At 32.0% G+C, this 7,428-nt stretch overlaps 1 pseudogene; it reads right to left on the reverse strand.

Moving 5' to 3' along the window:
- Positions 1–1,728: 1,728 nt before the first annotated feature.
- Positions 1,729–5,944, reverse strand: LOC141498903 (large ribosomal subunit protein uL30-like; annotated as a pseudogene).
- Between the last annotated feature and the right edge of the window lie 1,484 nt (positions 5,945–7,428).

The following is a 7,428-nucleotide window of genomic DNA, read 5'->3' on the forward strand; positions in this document are numbered from 1 at the left end:
TTACTTTTGTACCATGCTAAACACGCAGCTAGTGGTATTGAGGATAGAGCATTGAACTTAGAGTCAGGAGGACAGGAGTTCAGAGATGGCCCCAAATTCTTGAATTTTACTAGCTTGGGAAGTCACTTAACCCTGACTGCCTCTCATCCAGGGACATCTGCAGTCATCCTGTTTCATATGTGGCCAATGGATCCAGCTGATTCTCAAGGAGAAAGTGAGGTGACTTAGCACAGTACCTTCTCACTCAAATCCACTTCATGTAGTTATCATGGTATCACCTCCCTGATGTTAAGGTCTTCTTCAAAAATGAAGGAAAGTTATTATTATTATTATTATTATTATTATTATTATTATTATTATTATTATTACCATGCTAAACATAGGAAGAAAAATATTAGAGAGAACAAAATGATAAAATACATAAGACAACCTTTAAATATTGAAGAAAATAAGCTTTTGTCTTCATTATTATTCGATAGATCCTTCTCTGGATATGTTGTTATTAGTGGGTATAATGTTCTTCTTGTTCTGCTTATCTCATTCAGCATCAATTCATACAAGGGTTTCCAGGTTTTTCTAATATTCTGACCCTCAGTATTTCTTTTAGAACAATGGTGTTCCACTACAAACATATACAATTATTTGTTCTGTCATTCCCCAATTGTTGGGCATTTCCTTAATTTTCAGTTCATTATTGCTACAAAAAGAGCTGCTATGAACATTTTTGTACATGTGGGAATTTTACCTTTTCCATGAACTCTTCAGTTTACAACATTGTCTCTCATCTTAATTTACCATCCTTAATTTTCCCACTTTACTTTGTCAAAGCACCATTCAGCATCATTCATATACTTAAAATTAATCCCTTCAATAAGAAAGCAACCATATGAGTACCATCTGAATGTTACTGAATCTGTGATATATCCTAATTAAAGCAGGTTTTAGTGAATCACAAACAGAAAAAAGGTTATATTCAAATGAACAGTCTATCTATCTATCTATCTATCTATCTATCTATCTACCATCTATCTTTCCATCTCTGTCTTTATCCATGCATCCATCCAACTATCAATCTATATACACACGTAAAAATATATATGTTTGATAAGTTTTATCTATATTTGTGTCAGAGAAGCTGTTATATAACTGAAATGTATACAGTTTATATACTTGAATAAGTATTTTAACTTTGTGTACCTATATAAGGCATTTAAATTAAACAGTATTTCTGAATTATCTCAATTGTAGAAATCAGCACTTATAGTTTCTATATATTTAATTTTCATTGAAGCTTGATAAGTATACTTTTCTTGCTTGATATTTTTATTTATTTATTTTCTTCCATATTAACATGTATATTTTACACAATTTCCTTCCACCCTCACTTCCCACCCCTCACCCCTCAGAGGCAAATAGTCAGGTAAGCATTGTACATACATATTTTTGATAAACATGTTTACAGATTAGTTATTTTGGGTATGAGAAATTAAGATTAAGCAAATGAGATACAGAAGAGATAATCTTTATAAAGTGTTCATCAGATTCTGAAGGGTTATTTTTTATGGATGATTTGCTTTGTTTTGATTTTTTCCTGTGGATGGGTATAATACTTTTAATGTTCATATGTATGATATCTTAAATTTATATTTGGAGGGCAATGAGTATAATATGTTTGATACTCACTCCCACAATCCTGGTTAGTTCTCTATTTTTTCCCAGTCATATTTATTAACAGATAATTAGAAAAGCAATGATGGTAGACATCTTTTTGTTCTTTCTTCTAATAAGCCTGTTTTTGTCTTCTCTGTTATCAGCATCTCCACCTTCCTCAAAATGTGTTGTCTTTTTTTTTATTTTACCCCATGAAAAAGATAATTTGAAGGGCCACAGGAAAGTGTTGACATCTTTGAAATGCTTGCTGATAGTGTAAATCACATGAATCAAGTCCTTCATATGGATAATTCCCAATTTACCAATAAATTTTGCAACAAGGGCCTTATCAGTCATGGCAATTCTCTGTTTCTTGATCCTGATATAACCATCTTTGTAAATCAAATCATTCTCAGAATTCAGGTTTGAGTAAACACATGCAATGTATATGGTTCCACAATCCTAAGTAAGTAAATTAAAACCTTGTTAAACTTGACAAAAGTGACATCCAAGATTTGGTAAATACAAAGAAGCTGCAATACTTTTGATACACTTAGGCTAACAATACTGATACCTCTGATTTTGATCACAAAAGCTACTTGGGATCATCAATACATAGCGCATGGCAGTTTTGAGTACCTAGTTCTCTTCTATTCACCTGTCTTGTACTTCTCAGGGCAGACTTTAGCTTTTGCAGAGATAGCTTTTTTGCCATATTTGACGGAGATTTTTTTATGACCATCTTCTTCAGCTGTTTGACCTTCAGTATTGCAAAGCCTTTCACATTTTCAGAAGGGATTTTGGAACAGATGATAGCTTCTTCTTTTCTCTATATTTTCAAATAGACATAAATATATATATATATATATATATATATATATGTATGTATGTATACACACACATATAATTCTCACTAGTATTTTTACTTCAAGCAAATGAAGTCTAATTTTTTCAACTATAAATTAAATGTACCAAAATGGTGCAGTGAATAGACTAAAATTTGAAATTAGAAAGACCTAAGTTCAAAATCACACTCAGATATTAGCCATGTTATCCTTGACAAATAACTTGACTCTTATTGTCTTCCAAAACCATCTGGGTCCAGTGGCCATATATGAATCAGGATGACAGGAGACAGTCCTGGATGTGAGGCAAACAATGTTAAGTAATTTGTCCGAGGTTACACAGATATTAAGTGTCAAGTGTCTGAGCCTGGATTTGAACTCTTGTTCTCCTGACTCCAAGGCCAGTGGTCAATCCACCATGCTCCTTAACTTTCCCTAGTAGATAAACATATAATGAATGAATTGAAAATGAATAAAGGAACAGATATGGTTCATCATTATTATTATTATTTTTAGGTTTTTGCAAAGGCAAACGGGGTTAATTGGCTTGCCTAAGGCCACACAGCTAGGTAATTATTAAATGTCTGAGACCAGATTTGAACCCAGGTACTCCTGACTCCAGGGCCAGTGCTTTATCCACTACACCACCTAGCTGTCCCTAGATATGGTTCACTATTAAATACTCATGTCTGATTTGGTCAGAAAAGGAAGCCGTGAGCTAGAACAAGGTGTATAGGGATCTATCATTCAAATAAGTCAGGACCCATGAGCAAGCACTTAGAGATGCATCATGTGTTTTATTTAAAATTTATTTCAAAAACTTTAAGTGGAAGATTCTGGACAGGAAGTGCCCTGCCCTTCTGCATTCTAGATACAAAGTCTAAGGGATGGAGGAAAAAAAAAAAACAGAAGCATCACTTTTTTAATTCTTATTTTATCTGCCCAAATGCATGTTATGAAGGTTTTCCAACATTCATCCATATATATGTATATATATATATATATATATGTATATATATATACATATATATATATATATATATATATATATATATATATATTTTCACGTTGAAAAATTTCTTTCCTCCCTCCCTTCTCACTGCCCTTCCTCTCAGGGACAAACAGTCAGTTTAACATTGTACATACATATTTTTGATTTGTGTATATATAAATTAGTTATTTTCACCATGGGGAAAGACATATATAAGAGATAATTTTATAAAGTGTTAATCAGATTCTGAAGGGTTTTTTATTGTTTTTCTTTGTTTTTCTTCTTCTGGATATGGATAACATTATCCACAGCAAGTCTAACAGGGTTATCCAATTCTCTGAACTGTTGAGAGGAGCTGAATCTATAAAATTGATCATCTCACAAAATTATTATTAATATACAATGTTCTCTTGGTTCTTCCTTTGCCCTGCATCAGATCCTGCAATTCAGTCTATGCTTCTCCAGAGTCTGACCATTAATGGATTCTTATAGAACAATAATATTCCATGATATTCATGTATCACAACTTGTTTAGCCATTCCCCAATTGATTCCCTCAGTTTCCAATTCTTTGCCACTACAAAAAATAGTTGCTATGAATATTTTGGAACATGTGAGACTTTTCTCATTTTTTTACAATTTCTTCTGGACATAGGCCTAGAATTGGTATGCCTGGGTCAAAGGGAATGAGCATTTTTATTGCTTTTTGGTGCATATTTCCATATTGTTCTCCAGAATGCTTGAATCAGTCCAGACTGTACCAGCAATGCATCAATGTCCCAAATGATAATTTTCACTTTTTCTCATTGCAGTCACTCTGATAGATGTGAGGTGATAGCCCATTGTTGTTTTAATTGGCATTTCTCTAATCCATAATTATTTGAAGCACTTTTTTCATGTGATTATATATAGCTGTAATTTCTTCATTTAAAAACTATCTACACATGCCCTTTGACCATTTGTCAATTGGGGAATGACTTGTAACCTTATAAATTTGATGTAATTCTTAATATATTTTAGAAATGAGACCTTTATCAGAATTCCTAGTTGTGATGATTGTTTCTCAGCTTTCTGCTTTCCTTCTAATTTTGGCAGCCTTCATTTTATTAGTGCAAAATCTTTTTAATTTGATATAGTGAAAATAATTCATTTTGCTGTTTATAATGTACTGTATTTCTTGTTTAGTCATACATTTGCCCCCTTTGCAAAGATCTGATAGGGTATTTTTGGTCTATTAATTTATGTATGGTGTCACCCATTATCCTGTACCCATTTGGCCTTATGTTGGTAAAGGGTGGATCTATGCCCAGTTTTTGCCATACTATTTTCCTGTTTTCCCAACACTTTTTTTTCAAATAGTGAGTTCTTATACCAGACATTAATGTCATTGGGTTCATCAAACACTGGATTTTTGTAATCATTTACTGAGGTTTCTTTTGAACATATCCTAATCCAGTGATATATTACTCAATTTCATAACCAGTACCAAGTATTTTTGATGACTACTGCTTTATAGAATAGTTCTAGAACTATGACACTTTCCTCTACATTTTATTCATCAGTTTGAAAGGTCACTCTTATTGGATGTTTTTAGTAAACTTTTGATAAGAATTCTTCCCCCTGACATTCAATCAAAAATTATCTTCAAGGCTGTCCCACACAATGGAAACTAATTAGATGACTTCTTCATGTCCTTTCAGCAAGAGGATAGCACATTTCTAATTCCATATGCAGTGTTCTTCTGACAAAATTCTACATGGTGAAATCTCATGAACTTAATTGATAGACCCATCGGTTTTTTCAGAGCAGAATATTTCCTACTCAACCATCCTTAGTAGTTTGTAAATAATGAAAGGGAAATAAGAGCAACAATTTTAGCCAGAAAGCACCATGGATAGCATCATATTGAGAATTCCCTAACAGATTGATCATTTTTCATGAATCAAAATTAGAGCATAAAATTATTTTATTTTTTGTAATTTCATGTTTTCTCTCACACTGTCTCATTTTAGCTTCTATTCTTCATCAACAGATATTGGGTTATATAGGGTTTTATATATATATAGATATATATATATATATATATTATATATATATATATATATATGTATGTATATCAGTCTTCTATATGCTTGCCAACCTTGCCAAGAAAATGAGTCATTGTTTTCCTTACTAGCCTATCTCTCATAAAAATTCAGATTTTTACTATTCTAATGGAACTCTTGAAATCAAAAATAGCTGAAGATTAGAATCAGTAGAACTGTTCATAAATCTAATTTAGTTTTAATGATAGCTACTTAAATGACTTTTTTATGCTTATCAACTTCAAAAGCTTTTTCTTAATTTCAATAAAAGATGCTTGTTATTCATAGGGCCATTTAAAATGAATCTTTATTGATTACTTTTGTTTTTATATGATTTGTATTTTACAGCATATCATTCTTGGCTTCCAAACCCATAGTGATTCTTTCTGGGGATGACTTGTAAGGGGAAAGAGCATAGATTCTAAATTCAGAGGCATAGGTTCAAATTCTATATACAATGTTCATTATCTATATGAAATTTTGGAAGTAGCTTAACCACACATCTCAGTTTATTCATCTTTAGAGTGTCAAAACAGAGTGGATAAATTCTGTAAGCACTTTCAAACTCTAGGCCTCTCTCTTTTATCCTATGATCCACATGGAGATACGAATTGGACCTGATGTCACTGGTACAGGAAAATCTCAGATGACAAAACTGTCTACTCATATCTGTAAGCTAAGTAAGTGTAGATTCTAATCTTTGAGAATTGTCTAGATCATCAAGGTAATATGGACATGATGACATAATCAATAGTCCTAGGTGAAACCTGTCATAATTCTTTAATAAAGAACAAAAAATAAAGCAAACATATCTATATATCCACAGTACAATTCAGCAATCCTGATTCATTAGTCAAATCAAATAGTACATAGAGTTTTCCACATCCATCCCTTCACCCTACTCCTTTTGCATAGATGGGATGGTGGCACATTCTCATACAACTTCTTTGGTATCCAATCCAGTCTTATTTTTTAATAATATTTTGAGTTTTAAATTCTCTTCCCTACTATAGTCCCTTTCAGATGCACTGAGAAGGTAAACAATATGATACCCATTATACAAGTGAAAGCATTCAAAACCTTTCAATATTAGCTTTGTAATAAAAATAAAGAAAGTGATAAAGTTAGACTTCAATTTGCACTCAGAGATCATCAATTCTCTTTTCTGGAGCAGCAAAGCATTTATTTTTCATTATGAGTACCTTATTTATACATTGTGTCTATGTGTATATATGTTTATGTTTCTGTATCAAGAGTTGCTTTGATGAACATATTGTTGGATTTTGTTGCATAATCCATTTTGCTATCTGCTTCTATTCTAGGTTTAATTCATTGTGTCCACACTCACATTATGATCACCATGATTTTCCTCCATTCTATCATTATTTCCTTCATTTTTTTCTCTCTCTTTTATCCTATACCTCCTTCAGAATCTCTTCCTTAGTCCATCCTCCATTTTATTGGTTTTAACTTTGTTTTATTCCACTCCTTTACTACTTCCTTGTTGAAATAAGATACATTTTCACACCTAACTGACAAATTCAGTCTTTAAATTTCTACAGCATTAAGGTCTCATTCTGGTAATATTCTATCTTGTCATTGCTTTTTTGATATTTTTCCTACTTCAATATATCTAGTTTCATTTCCTTGTGATTTCCTGTATCCTTATATTTATCATATCAAATGGAACGATAACATCCCATAAAATTTTCATACCACAAATTGTTTAGAGATTCCTTAAAATATATGCATCTACATGTTTTCAAGATTTTTGTTATCACTTGAAAATTGTTAATGTATACAGTGCAATGTATATGGAGCCTCCCATTCTCAATTTGGTCTTTCTGTGATATGACTTC

Source organism: Macrotis lagotis, chromosome X (genome assembly GCF_037893015.1).
Source record: "Macrotis lagotis isolate mMagLag1 chromosome X, bilby.v1.9.chrom.fasta, whole genome shotgun sequence".
Lineage (NCBI taxonomy): Eukaryota > Metazoa > Chordata > Mammalia > Peramelemorphia > Peramelidae > Macrotis > Macrotis lagotis.